Here is a 14,229-nt window from a genome sequence, read left to right as displayed (position 1 = left end):
GGTCACCCCACAGGAAAGATATAACAATCTTGACTTGCTGAGCAGGGTCTCCAGAGGAGCGAGATTTCAAAGAAAGAAACAACTTGCAATTGTTCCTAAAATTCAGAAAACTAGATCTATCTCCAGAAAAAAACTCTGGGATAGGAATTCTAGGTTCAGACATAGGAGCATATACAACAAAATCTTGTATATTTTGAACCTTAGCAGCAAGATTATTCAGGCTGGAAGCCAAACTCTGGACGTCCATGATAAACAGCTGAGGTCAGAGCCATTCAAGGATTAAGAGGAGGTAAGACGCAGCCAGGCTGCAATTAAGGCTAGGCAGCAAACTCTGAGGGGAAAAAAAAAAAAAAACTTCCTCAGACTACTTTTCCTCCTACTTCAGCCAATACGATTACCACTTTTTGGCCGGCTATACTCTCATGATCCCAATGGCAGGGGATCACAAAAGGACAAGCACAAAAAACAAAACAAGCTCTAGGGTGATGGAAACTGAGCTGACCGCGATCCTGAACCTAAACACACAACTAGCTGTAGCCGGGGAACGTGCCTACGATGATTCCTAGACGTCTCGCGCCAGCCGAAGGACTAACTTCCCCTATTAGAAGAAACACAGACCTCTCTTGCCTCCAGAGAAACACCCCACAGAAATAGCAGCCCCCCACATGTAATGACGGTGAAATGAGAGGAAAGCACATACGTAGTTATGAAAACAGATTCAGCAAAATGAGGCCCGCTAAAGCTAGATAGCAGAGGATACAAAAGTGAACTGCGCGGTCAGCGAAAAACCCTACAAAAAACCATCCTGAAATTACTTGAACTCATGTGCCAACTCATGGAACATGAGGAGTAATATCAGCCCACTAGAGCAACCAGCAAAAAGGAATCACATATCTGCAAGCTGGACTAAGACAAAAATTAAGCAAAACGTGGAACAGGAAAATCAAAAACTTAGCTTGTCCTGAAGATTACAGAAGCGGGAAGCAGAGGTAACAAGACACACTGATTACATTGATAGCCGGCGAGGAAATGACAAGAAAGCCAGGTTAAATAGGAAACTCCCATATCCTGATAGAACAGGTGGACACCAGAGACCGCAGAGAACACAAGTCACCCAGTACCATCTGTAACCACCAGAGGGAGCCCAAAAACAGAATCCACAACAGTGCTGGCTGCATCCCAGATCAGCATCCCTCTTTTGTTCCCGCGCATAACAAGCGGCAGCATTAAATCAAGCCACTTCCTTATAACCGCTTGTGTGGCCCAGGCTTTTTCAGTTTCCAGCACATAAATGCCAGACACCCTCTCAATCTTGTCCTTCTTGCCCTTCGCAATGAGTAAAGGTGGGACTTTACTGCCATCCAAATGAATCGCCAAAATGCAGGTGACACGTGCACTTTCATAAGCGGTGGAGGGAACGTACACAGAGGAGGCACCTCGTTGGTCAATGGTGGTTTGAGCTGCTTGGCCCATGAACACGGCAGTTTCATCCAAGGCAATCATGTTGGAGAGACCGTACTTTGAGAAGTCAGTGTCATCCACAAACTTCTTGTATGCAAATGCACGCTTAACAATCTCCGCATCTTCCAGCCTAAAGAGGGTCGTGGATCTTCTCAACGACAGGTCATTGCGCTCAAGAAAGTTATCCACCCAGTGCTGTGATGCCTTGAATTCCTCTGGGGAAATTTCAAACTGGAGTGCCACAGCAAGGGCATATTCCTGAATCTGAGCCCTGGTCACCACCAATGTCTTCGCTCTCCTGTCAGCAACCCACTCACAGACCAGGCTTTCCAGCTCGGTATACATTGGTTGCCGACCACATCCAACCTTGCGCTTTTTAGCCATGCCGCTCTCCACTTGCTCACTGAGGTGACCGTAATCTGCTCGCCATTTACGCACCAATCGTTCACTCAACATTTTTTCCTTGCAGAATTCTGCCATATTTTTGCCCCAAGACTCTTCCACTATTCCTTTTTTATACTCCACGGAGTAGCTCTTTCTTTTACCGCTCCCGGAAGCGCTCATGTCTAGGGGTAAAAATATACGGTACCGTATCAGCATTGTTTATCATTCAGTATCTCTTTTACAGTACAGTACTTAACGTTACACCGTTCAACTGGAAAGCAGACAACAAATCAAAGTACGGTAACAGTAACACACTACGGTACGGTACTGTATGGTAATTGCCGTATACCCTCTGCCTGCATACCATAACAGTGCCGTATCCCACTGCACACAGCCCCATACCCCATAACAGTGCCGTATCCCACTGCACACAGCCCCATACCCTATACAGTACATGTTTCCCTACTTGGTTTTTAAATGCTGGACGTTTTCCTCTGCGGTGCGGCTGTGGGTGCGGAAGGCCTGTGCTGCAGGGAACGCTGTGCCAATCAGCAGGGAAACAGCGGTGACGTGGGGCTGGGGCGGCCAATTACAGCCCGAGCTGCTGGGCCAATCAGCACTCGAGCTGATTGGCCAATCAGCGCTCGAGCCGGGGGCCGGCGGTGACGTGGGGAGCAGGGGCGGCCAATGAGCTGTTGAGCTGGGCGGATTGCGGGGTTAACACGGCGAATTAACCCCATGAGCGCTAGACCCGCCCAGCTGCACCTGAGGACACCTCTGGAGCCTGGGGACCCAATGGGGGACAGCGGCGGCCCAAAGGTAAGGGCCTTACATTTCACAGCGGCCCCCCCAACCCTGCCTTACATTCGGGGGAGGCCTTACATTGGAGGACCCCCCCGAAACCCCCACCCTGTCTTACTTTCGGGGGGGTCCTACTTTCGGGGAAACACGGTAGTAAACAGCCTGTCTAAGCATAATTGGTAAGTCAATATATGTTATAGCCTTGTGTTTGCTGTATTAATAGGTAATCACCAGCTTGTATATTACCTCATGTTACTGTGAATTGCAGTAATTGTACTTTATGCAGTGTACAGTTATATATTCTCCTGTTATTGCATCTTATGGTTTCACCCTTTCCTGTCACATCTACAATCAATAAAAGAAGGTTACAACTTTACAGCCTCTTTCCTTAAAGGGCCACTGTCACCCACCTGCAGCCGTTATAAACTAAAAGAGCCACCTTGTGCAGCAGTAATGCCGCATTCTAACAAGGTGGCTCTTTTAGTTTTGTGTTCAGGTATTACTAAAATAAAGCAGTTTGAAACTTTGCAGAAATACCTGTCTTTGTCCACGGAGGCGGGTCTGAAGCCTCCTCTGTGAAGCGCCCAACTGCCGTCACTCATCTCTTCTGGGGCGATGGTCGCCGCCCTCTGGCGGTCTGACGTCCCAGCCAGGCTTGTAGACTGCGCCTGTGCTGGCAGTGCGGCCACCCACCTCGGTAATCCTTGCCCCGCACTGTGTTATGCACTATGCACAGTGCGGGGCTGGGATTCCTGGGCATGCGCACTGCGTGTGTCAGCGGGGGGACCTGGGTGAGTGGCTGACACATGCAGTGCGCATGCCCAGGAATCCCAGCCCCGCACTGTGCATAATGCATAACACAGTGCGGGGCAGGGATTACCGAGGTGGGTGGCCGCACTGCCAGCACAGGCACAGTCTGCAAGCCTGGCTGGGACGTCAGACCACCAGAGCTTACTGCGCCTGCCCCACAAATATTTACACAGCGCCGGTGCCGGATTTGAAAAGAAAACAGCGCGGAGGGGGCGGCGACCATCGCCCCAGAAGAGATGAGTGACGGCAGTTGGGCGCTTCACAGAGGAGGCTACAGACCCGCCTCCGTGGACAAAGAGAGGTATTTCTGCAAAGTTTCAAACTGCTTTATTTTAGTAATACCTGAACACAAAACTAAAAGAGCCACCTTGTTAGAATGCAGCATTACTGCTGCACAAGGTGGCTCTTTTAGTTTATAACGGCTGCAGGGGGGTGACAGTGGCCCTTTAAAGAAGATGGGGGGTTAGCTATATGTCTCATTACACACCGTGCTAACGTGTATGAGGACAGTAAAGAGAGTGATTTCAACTATCCACATTTTGTAGAAGATAGACTGAAAATGAAAGGGATACAAGAAAACTTTAGTGGGAAAACAACTTTGTTGGGGGAGTTAATAGAAGATGTAGATTTGTTAGATACTTGGAGAGTGGAATTGCTTAATGAGCGAAAATTCACACACTTCTCTCACCCAGCTTGGTCCAGAATTGACTATTTGTTGGTGAGTAGAGAGGCGAGAATTGAGGAAATGGTCTCAGACTATCTTTAAATTTTCTAAAGAATAAACAATATCCTAAGGAAATAGATCACATATGGAGATTTCCAATGTTTCTCCTTGGACACCAGCAATTTAATGGATATTGCAGGAATGGTGGGAGGAATATTCTTATAATTCTTATTACTTCCCCTGATGAAGCTACCTGGTGTAGCAAAACGTGTTGGGAGTAAGCGGACTATTGGATTCCAGTGAGTGGCAAGTATTATTATTATCTGTGTATTTGATTTTGTATTTAATTACTGTCTACCAGCACCTACCATGGGCTCGATGTGGGATATCCATTTGTGCTCTAGAATACTTATTTACTTTGGTTTATTCTTATATTATAATATATTATTTATTATTTTCTGTTTAGTTATTTCTGACAAAATATACTACTTTGTGGTTATACTGTTTATTATTATATATGGAATAATCATTATCCATGTTTGAGGATTTTTTACATTTGAGCCCTTAGTAGTGTTCTTATCTGTACACCTATTTCTGGACGGCTAATGCAGCGCCCCAGAGATCTGGTCGTTGCAGTATGACATTCTGCCACTAAGGGGAGTGATGGTACGTCTGAAGGCACTGAAGGAATTCTACTGACTAGGTATCACCAGCACACATTACACTTCACACTCCGGCCACTAGGGGGAGAAAAAGGCTTTATTTATTGGGCCACTCCTCACACTGGTAAAACTAGGGGTTGGATAGGAAGTTAGTTAGAAGCTGACTGGGTTGGATTCAGGCAACATCCCGTGGCAGGGGGTGTTGCAGGGAGAAGACACAGGGGGGTCCCTGTCGGGCGTGGGAACCTGGCAGGTACCTAGCGAACAGAGCAGAACGTTACGGAACCGCGCCTGCACTACCTTGCGGCGGTATCCTAAGGAAGAGACACGAAGGGAAGGACATTGTGGAACAGTGAGAAACGAGATCAAGCACAAAGGAGAGCCAGTAGGAGTCGTGCCATGAGACCGAGGCAACATCCTACTGAGGCGCGTAGCCGGTGACCGGAACACCGCAGAAGTAACTGACTCTAGGCCTTACTTCGAACTCCGCAGGACAGTTAATTATAGGTTGGCTGTCTACCTTAAATTTCTTACGAAGACATAGGGGGCAACACATGGAGAGGGGCATCTCTAGGGTCCCGGAAGAGCTCCGAGCCTTCCCGTCATACGGGTGCGTCCTAGCCATAACATACCTGGGGGACGAGAAACTAGTAACATCTGGAACAAGAGAGAGAAAATTAGAAAGAACGAACGAGAACAGAAGTTGTGAGGACTATTCCGAATGCTCAGCAGGGTAGCACTACAAAACACAGGCGCTAGTGGTAGGCACTGATTTCTACCTGCAAAGGGAACTCTGGATGTGCCCATCGGACCGGCCGGTCTCAGAAAGCCCTGTTAATCGTGCTCTGGATTGAGGATCCTGAAGTCTTCAGTAAAGAGGTAAAGAGACTGCAACCTTGTGTCCTTGTTATTGCCTGCACCTCACATCATTACCATCCACCTTACTGGGAAGCCCTGGGGACATACTTCACCTGTGGGAAGGTATACCATCTAGCTGCCATTCCATCACCCCACCGGACCCCACAGCAGCGTCGGTCACCCTGACCGAGTACCACAGGTGGCGTCACGAAACCTTGACAGACTCCTATCCCCTTTTATTGGACGCCCCTTAGCAGGGTCACGGACCGGGTCAAGCCACCGTGACAGCCTCAGAACCGAAGCAGAGAGGCCCGGTACCGAGAACTCGTGGCCCTGTGTCTGGGGGCGCTCTACTAACACTCACTGGAATTCCTTCTAGGGGACATTTATTCCCTTTGAGTCTGGTTTATGCACACCCTCATGTATAAGGGGTGCTTTCTTTTTGGGTATGTCTTTACATGCTTTTTAAATGTTTTTATGACTTTAAGCACTTTATTGTCTTAATAAAGCCTTGTTCACTTTATATGGGCTGTGTGTGCAATTTATTTGCGCTACTTTTCTTCTTTTATGCATTCTATGTTTTGGCGCATTAGTTGCACCCCCTTAGATATGGTTGATTATTTATAGTGGTGCCTACTCACTTTCTTTTCTGAATCTATAACGCTGGGAGCGTCACTCTGTCCGAAGCCTTTATAGACTGCGCAGGCGCAAGCGCCGGCGCAGTCTGGGCCTCACAGAGTGACGCTCCCGGGAGATCGCGGTATGCGTTCACACTGAACGCACACCGCAATCTCCAACAGAGAAGCAGGGACCGCCAGGAGGGTGAGTATCGGCCATATTCACCTGTCCTCCGTTCCACCGCTGAGCGCCGCCATCTTCTCGGTCTTCGGCCTGTGACCTTCAGTTCAGAGGGCACGATGACGCGCTTAATGCGCGCCGGCGCCGCCCTCTGACTGAACAGTCACAGCCAGGAGACCGGGAAGATGGCGACGGGCAACGCTGGAACGGGACAGACAGGTGAGTATAGTAAGTGCTGGGGGGCCTGAGCTGGCGGCGATACCGGCACCTGACCCCCACAGCGCGCCGGTGTCCCCGCCTGCTCAGGTCCCCGGATGGGTGCAGCACAAGACAGGATGGGGACGCAGGATGGGTGCAGCACATACCAGGATGGGGACGCAGGATGGGTGCAGCACATACCAGGATGGGGACGCAGGATGGGTGCAGCACATACCAGGATGGGGACGCAGGATGGGTACAGCACATACCAGGATGGGGACGCAGGATGGGTGCAGCACATGACAGGATGGGGACGCAGGATGGGTGCAGCACATACCACGATGGGGACGCAGGATGGGTGCAGCACATGAAAGGATGGGGACGCAGGATGGGTGCAGCACATGACAGGATGGGGACGCAAGATGGGTGCAGCACATGGCAGGATGGGGGCGCAGGATGGGTGCAGCACATGACAGGATGGGGACGCAGGATGGGTGCAGCACATGACAGGATGGGGACGCAGGATGGGGACGCAGGATGGGTGCAGCACATACCAAGATGGGGACGCAGGATGGGTGCAGCACATGACAGGATGGGGGCGCAGGATGGGTGCAGCACATGACAGGATGGGGACGCAGGATGGGTGCAGCACATGACAGGATGGGGACGCAGGATGGGTGCAGCACATGACAGGATGGGGGCGCAGGATGGGTGCAGCACATGACAGGATGGGGGCGCAGGATGGGTGCAGCACATGACAGGATGGGGATGCAGGATGGGGACGCAGGATGGGTGCAGCCAGGGTGGATTTGATTTAAATCTAACTGATTTAAATCACGATTTAAATCACGATTTAAATCACTAGTCAGTAAGGCTTGATTTAAATCAGTGATTTAAATCAAAGTTTCTACCTAACTGAATTTGACTCCGCAGAGGTCCCAGCCTCTTCTTCACGGCAAAAATGTTACAACATGAACAGAGTTGAGAAAAAGACCTTAATCCTATTGTTCTACAAACCTATGAATACAGAATCAACCCCTTCAGTGCCAAGTCCAAGAAGTTAGACAATATGTTTCTGATTGTTTGGAGTGGAATAGATCTGCACAACACAAGAAGAATGTGAATCTAAGTGTGAGGAGGAGGAAGGGCAAGCAGACAAGAAAATGAAAGTGAAACTTTGAGCACAATACTGCAGCATGGCCACAGACAAGTCTGGATCTGTTTGTGTGTACAGTGATGAAGATGTCTGTCTGTGGCTATGCTGCAGTATTGTGCTCAAAGTTTCACTTTCATTTTCTTGTCTGCTTGCCCTTCCTCCTCCTCACACTTAGATTCACATTCTTCTTGTGTTGTGCAGATCTATTCCACTCCAAACAATCAGAAACATATTGTCTAACTTCTTGGACTTGGCACTGAAGGGGTTGATTCCGTATTCATAGGTTTGTAGAACAATAGGATTAAGGTCTTTTTCTCAACTCTGTTCATGTTGTAACATTTTTGCCGTGAAGAAGAGGCTGGGACCTCTGCGGAGTCAAATTCAGTTAGGTAGAAACTTTGATTTAAATCACTGATTTAAATCAAGCCTTACTGACTAGTGATTTAAATCGTGATTTAAATCAGTTAGATTTAAATCAAATCCACCCTGCATTGGGTGCAGAGAAAGCATTTGATAAGATGAAATGGAATTGGGTTAGACAGGTATTGGACAAAGTCGGTCTGGTAATTTTAAAAATGTAATAAAAGTAATATATACTAACCCCTCCGCAAGACTTCAAACTCCTGGGCATCTCTCGGCAAATTCTCCACATGAAAAGGAAACATGGCAGGGGTGCCCTCTGTCACTGCTTATATTTAACCTACCTTTGGAACCTTTGGCGCGGTACATAGAACATCATAACGTTTTTGAAAGGATAGCAACATGTAACACAACGATCAGGGACTCATACTTTGCCGATGATATTATACTCTATATGTGGATGTAGAAAGGAATTTAAAAGAGATATTAGATCTTATAGAGACCTTTAAGGCCGGCTTCACACTTGCGAGTTTTACGGACGTAAGAGCGCAGAAACTACGTCCGTAAAACTCGCAAAAAATACGGCACAATTATTCTCTATGCCCCTGCTCCTATCTGCCGTATTTTACTGATCAGTATTATACGGCTTTCTACGGCCGTACAAAATCGCAGCATGCTGCGTTTGTCACCGTACTGCGCAAGAAATACGCCAATGAAAGTCTATGGAAGCCCCAAAAATACGGATCACACACGGACAAGCAGTGTGACTTGCGAGAAATACGCAGCGCTGTTAGAGAGAAAAGCCGGTAATTCAGTGCGGTGTACAGTAAAATCACACTGACAGCTTACAGTAGAATAGGTAGAATAAATGTGTACACATAGAATAGGTATATATATATATATATGTCAGTGAGACACATATATGTATATATATTAATATTTATTCCAGCGCTATACAGCTTGAAAGCCGGTAATTCAATTACCGGCTTTTTCTTTCTCCTTCCTAAAACCCGACATGATTTGAGACATGGTTTACATACAGTAAACCATGTCTTCTCTCCATTTTTTTTGCAGATTCCACACTACTGTCAGTAGTGTGTATCTGCAAAATTTGGCCGTTCTAGCTCTTAAAATAAAGGGTTAAATGGCGGAAAAAATTGGCGTGGGCTCCCGCACAATTTTCTCCGCCAGAGTAGTAAAGCCAGTGACTGAGGGCAGATATTAATAGCCTGGAGAGGGTCCACGGTTATTGGCCCCCCCCTGGCTAAAAATATCTGCCCCAGCCACCCAAGAAAAGGCACATCTGGAAGATGCACCTATTCTGGCACTTGGCCACTCTCTTCCCATTCCCGTGTAGCGGTGGGATATGGGGTAATGAAGGGTTAATGCCACCTTGCTATTGTAAGGTGACATTAAGCCTAATTAATAATGGAGAGGCGTCAATTATGACACCTATCCATTATTAATCCAATTGAATGAAAGGGTTAAATAAAACACAAACACATTATTTAAAATTATTTTAATGAAATAAAAACAATGGTTGTTGGAGTATTTTATTCTACGCCCAATCCAGTCACTGAAGACCCTCGTTCTGTGAAAGAAAAAACATAATAAACCAACAATATACTTACCCTCCGCAGATCTGTAACGTCCAACGATGTAAATCCTTCTGAAGGGGTTAAAACATTTTGCAGCAAGGAGCTTTGCTAATGCAATGCTACTCCTCGCTGCAAAACCCCGGGGAATGAGTCTAAATATAGATCAATGAGCTATATTTAGCTTCATTTGCGGTGAGGCGCCCTCTGCTGGATGTTCATAGATCGTGGGAAATTTCCTAGAAAGCAAGACTGCAAGTGACCCTTAGACAATTATATAGTTGACTAGATGGTGGCCCGATTCTAACGCATTGGGTATTCTAGAATATGTATGTATGTATGTATATAGCAGCCACATAGTATATAGCACAGGCCACGTGGAATATAGAAGTACTACGTGGCCTGTGCTATATACTATGTGGCTGCTATATACATACATACATATTGTAGAATACCCGATGCATTAATACAGGCCACGCAGTAAATAACACAGCCCACATAGTATATAACACAGTCCACGCAGTATATAGCGGCCACGTCTTAGCGAGACTGCTAAGTCTTCTGGGTAATTTCGCAATGCATCTCTGGGAACGGAAGCTGGCGGCAGGCGCGAGCACATCGTCGGACGACCGATGGTGAGAATAGCAGGTTTTTTGTTTCTTTTTAATTATTTTTAACATTAGATCTTTTTACTATTGATGCTGCGTAGGCAGCATCAATAGTAAAAAGTTGGGGACACACAGGGTTAATAGCAGCATTAATGGAGTGCGTTACCCTCGGCATAACGCGGCCAGTTAACGCTGGCATTAACCCTGTGTGAGCGGTGACTGGACGGGAGTATGCAGCGGGCGCCGGGCACTGACTGGACGGAACTAGGGAGGGACTAATTCTCGGCCTGACTGTGCCCGTCGCTGGACAGGCAGCTGACGAGACCAATCGGCTACGCGGGATTTCCATTACAGACAGACATACAGACGGAAGTACCCCTTAGACAATTATATATATAGAAGCTTGGTAGCAGGCCGGAGGCAATTCACAATTTAAATTTTCCCCCAATCATTTCTAGCAGGAACTAAATAGAGGGCAAAATTTTCCCTTGAGTATGTTAAGTAGGATTAACCTTTTACAAATTATAAGTATTTAAAAGATCATGTAACAACTTTAGACCCTCCCTGTTCTCCTAAAACACAAAGATGTGGGGAAAACAAATATATTTGGAGAAGTTAAAGACTCTGTATAAAATTGAATACGCTTATGTTATCGAAAGAGATAGGAGGGGCAAATTTACCAGACGTAAGCGGATATAATCCTGGACATCCTGACGGCACTTGCGCCGGGCGTGCCCGGGCCGCGTTTGATCATCAGGTGCAGTTCCCCTATAAATAGCTGGCGTTAATCACTATCCTTAATTCCCCCTGACGAAGGAATCTTTACCGAAGCGCACGTCGGGACGCCTGTGCACGCAGACACCTACCCTCCAAGGTACTCTATATGTTCGGACTATTATAATAATATTACCATCCTAAGATTTGCGCTAAGTCTGGGATAGCTTTGTTACGGTCACATCGGTATTCCCCTTCCTCCCCCCCCTTTTTTTATTTGTGGCACCATTGCACTTTATCTACTTTGTAGGCACTATTTTTATACAGCGTTTTTTTTGTGACAATCGTCACACGTATTAACCACATTGCTATATATTTTTTAATCTATTTTTTAGAGCACATTGTGGGATTTCTGTGCCTTACCAACATAGACCTTTCCCTCCTTTTCAGTTTTTTTTTGCTGTGGCACTTATGCACATTATTTATTTTTAGGTATTGCGTTATACAGCTTTTTATAAATTGTTCCTCTAATGAATATATAGCATCCAAACAAGTAATCCTTGTTTCACTTTCCATTCTGCACGTCCTGAGATCTTTTTATTATTTTTTATTCCGAACATATGGCATATATATAAAACATCAGGTTTTTCTATATAATTATTTATTGTACCTCAATTGGTTGTCTCGTGTTGCACTTCTTTTAATATTTTTTGGTATATTTTTTTTTAACATTATTATCATTTTTTGTAATTTGACTTGCTGCTACTTAAATAAAGATACATTTATATGAATTCCTTGTCTGTATCTTTCTCTTTCCTTGAGCTCCTTTCTCTGGGTTTTGGTTTTTCACTCTGTAATTTAGTGGGCTCCACTGTCTATTAAACCACACTTCACAACTTATTTCTTTTATTTTTCCGTTCGGATTTATTGAATTATTAATACATTTACCATCTGTGAATTATTTTTGTGTGTGTGGTTTTACCCCCTTTTTGGTCAAACTTAACCTGTCCGGTGATAATAGGCCGGGACTCTGGGCTGTTCTCAGACTTGTGGGAGAAGGGAGCTTCTGTACATCAGGAGAATGGAGGGCTCTCGGCTGATGGGATTGCATACTTAAAAGCATTAATACCTTAAAAAACTGACGGGTCAGACGTTGGGTTGACCAGTGGGAAAGGTGCGTCTGCCTAACTTACAGACATAATGTCACCTGACGTGTGTCACAATATGACTGACAGTGGTGTGGTAGATAAAACGAGTGGAGCTGACACCCGGTTAGAGAGTGACTTGAAGGTGACACAGACTCCGGGGGTGACTGTGACGTCTCATTGCCAGTAGCAACTGCTAGGGCTGAGTATAATGGTTTGCTGACAGAAGCACTGACACAGTGGAACGACAGTGCTCCACAAGGTGAAGTCAGGGTGATGGTGGTAGCCGTACCAGAACGTATGACCAGACAGAAGTATGGGTCTGACCAACTCTGGGACTTAGCAGAAGTGACAGTGGAAGATGGGGAAGCTCCGGGAATGGGGTCCGACACCATTAGAAATGGGGACCACTGGTTCCAGGGCGACCGATCGGGTAGTGGTGACTCCCATTCAGACGGTGACGAAAGCGGAAAAGAGTGCAGTAAAGCTGACTCAGGTACAAGTGGTAAGTCGTCCTCCCGTCACTGGAGACGAAAAAGAGGCAATGGGGCTGTAAAAATTATGTCCTCTGAGAAGATTGATGCGGAGGAGCTGGGGTACTCACATACCCAAGAGAAAGCTGAACCTGTTGATGAATAGGTAAAACTCTGAAGCGGCAGAGTGTGAGTGAGCAAGTTGGCCCATCTGAAAATATATTTAAAGAAGTGACGGTACGCCATGTGTTAGCCAAAAGAGAACAGGATCACGAAATAGATCTGATTAAAGAGACAGTGAAAGACCACGTCGAACGAGATAGGGTCCTGAGACAAGCGGCTGAGCACAGGGTGGAAGAGCTGGAGAAGGAACTATCTGAGCTCAGAGGTCACCTGTCCACATGGCAAAGTGTGTGTAAGGCCTTAAGGGAAGATGTGGAAGTGCTCAGAGACGCATTAAGAGGTCTTCCGCCAGAGAAGATGGTGGTCGCAGACTTACAGCGGCAGTGCCAGAGTGGTAATGAGGCGGAGCTGCCAATGCCCATCTTGGCAAGGTTCATGCAGAAGATAAAGTAGAGGAAAAGTTGGCACTAAAAGTAGAACAAGACAATCACCCGGTCGTGGCAGAGGTCTTGATGGAAATGTCTGAGGCAAAACGGAAGCCGTCTGTCCGTGAAGAAAGTTAGACCTCATTCTTCAAGTGCATGATAGATACCCGAGGATGGGCGGGATGCATGTACCAGTGAGGGTGTGCATGAGGCCTTTAAAAAGGGAAGCGTATAGTGTGCACTGGGCACCAGAGACAAAACAGTTAGTGATACTGTCGACTAAGGAAATCACAGTGAAGCGGGTGGCTGTCCCGAGGGATATGCACCTACTATGCCTCCACACGAAACGGATAATCCTGTTGAATGAGGAAGCCGCTCGACGTCTGGAGCATGCAAGGAACGCTCAAAGTCGGCTGGGCTTGGTGGAAGACATAGTGCAAGTACCCAGAAATCTGGTGGGGAAGGTCATCGGAAGATTTGGGAAAGTGATGCAGGAGATGGTGAATAGATCCGGTGTGAAGAGACTGAGGATTCCGGCTGATGACGAGGTCCAGGTCGTGGGTGAAGATGGGATGGTTCCATTCCTTGTTGTCGGGTACATGGAGAGTCTTGGGAATATCTGGAAGCTCCTGGGGTATCGCGTGGTGTACCTTGTTGTGAATTCTGTGGTCGAGCTCCCTCCTGTGGTCACAAGTGGTACTTCGGCTGATTCTGTCTATGGGCTTCCGTTGGTGGATGTGAGTGGTACTGCGGCTTCTGAGTTTCCTTCCTCAGGTGATGAGGTTAAGTCGTTAGGTGCTGCTCTATTTAACTCCACCTAGTGCTTTGATCCTGGCCTCCAGTCAATGTTCTAGTATTGGTCTTGCTTCCTCCTGGATCGTTCCTGTGGCCTGTCTGCTCAGCATAAGCTAAGATCTGCTTGTGTTACGTTTGTTTGCTATATTTTCTGTCCAGCTTGCTAGATTGGTTTTTCTTACTTGCTGGAAGCTCTGAG

This window comes from Ranitomeya imitator, chromosome 3, assembly GCF_032444005.1.
Source record: "Ranitomeya imitator isolate aRanImi1 chromosome 3, aRanImi1.pri, whole genome shotgun sequence".
Lineage (NCBI taxonomy): Eukaryota > Metazoa > Chordata > Amphibia > Anura > Dendrobatidae > Ranitomeya > Ranitomeya imitator.
Note: the sequence above shows the minus strand (reverse complement) of the source record.